Raw genomic sequence first — 1,020 nt, forward strand, 5'->3', positions numbered from 1 at the left:
GTGTTTCCATAAGGTTCACCTAAGTAATTCACCTCTGCTATTGCAGGGTTCTTAGGATCATAAGCTTCTTCTTCATAAGAAGCCTCTTGAGTACTGTTGGATGCAGCTTGCATTCCATTCAGACTCTGAGAAATCATATTTACTTACTGAGTCAATGTTTTATTCTGAGCCAATATGGCATTCAGAGTATCAACTTCAAGAACTCCCTTCTTCATAGGCGTCCCATTACTCACAGGATTCCTCTCAGAAGTGTACATGAACTGGTTATTAGCAACCATGTCAATGAGTTCTTGAGCTTCTGCAGGCGTTTTCTTTAGGTGAATGGATCCACCTGCAGAAGTATCCAATGACATCTTTGATAGCTCAGATAAACCATCATAGAATATATCCAGGATGGTCCATTCTGAAAGCATGTCAGAAGGACACTTTTTGGTCAACTGTTTGTATCTTTCCCAAGCTTCATAGAGGGATTCACCTTCTTTCTGTCTGAAGGTTTGAACATCCACTCTAAGCTTGCTCAGCTTTTGAGGAGGAAAGAACTTGGCTAAGAAAGCCGTGACCAGCTTATCCCAAGAGTTCAGGCTATCTTTAGGTTGAGAGTCCAACCATATTCTAGCTCTGTCTCTTATAGCAAAAGGGAAAAGCATGAGCCTGTAGACTTTAGGATCTACTCCATTAGTCTTAACAGTATCACATATCTGCAAGAATTCAGTTAAGAACTGAAAAGGATCTTCAGATGAAAGTCCATGAAACTTACAGTTCTGCTGCATTAGAGAAACTAATTGAGGTTTCAGCTCAAAGTTGTTTGCTCCAATGGCAGGAATGGAGATGCTTCTTCCATGTAAATTGGAATTAGGTGCAGTAAAGTCACCAAGCATCTTCCTTACATTATTATTATTTTCGGCTGCCATCTCCTCTTCCTGTTCGAAAATTTCAGAAAGGTTATTTCTGGATTGTTGTAATTTAGCTTCTCTTAATTTTTTCTTCAGAGTCCTTTCAGGTTCTGGATCTGCTTCAACA

At 39.7% G+C, this 1,020-nt stretch overlaps 1 non-coding gene across 1 annotated transcript; it reads left to right on the top strand.

Moving 5' to 3' along the window:
* Positions 1-407: 407 nt before the first annotated feature.
* Positions 408-515, top strand: LOC148564709 (small nucleolar RNA R71). Its single transcript, XR_015884620.1, has one exon. It is a non-coding gene; the product is annotated as a small nucleolar RNA R71 (small nucleolar RNA).
* The last annotated feature ends 505 nt before the right edge of the window (positions 516-1,020 follow it).

Source organism: Arachis ipaensis, chromosome B5 (genome assembly GCF_059453495.1).
Source record: "Arachis ipaensis isolate K30076 ecotype BB chromosome B5, ASM5945349v1, whole genome shotgun sequence".
Lineage (NCBI taxonomy): Eukaryota > Viridiplantae > Streptophyta > Magnoliopsida > Fabales > Fabaceae > Arachis > Arachis ipaensis.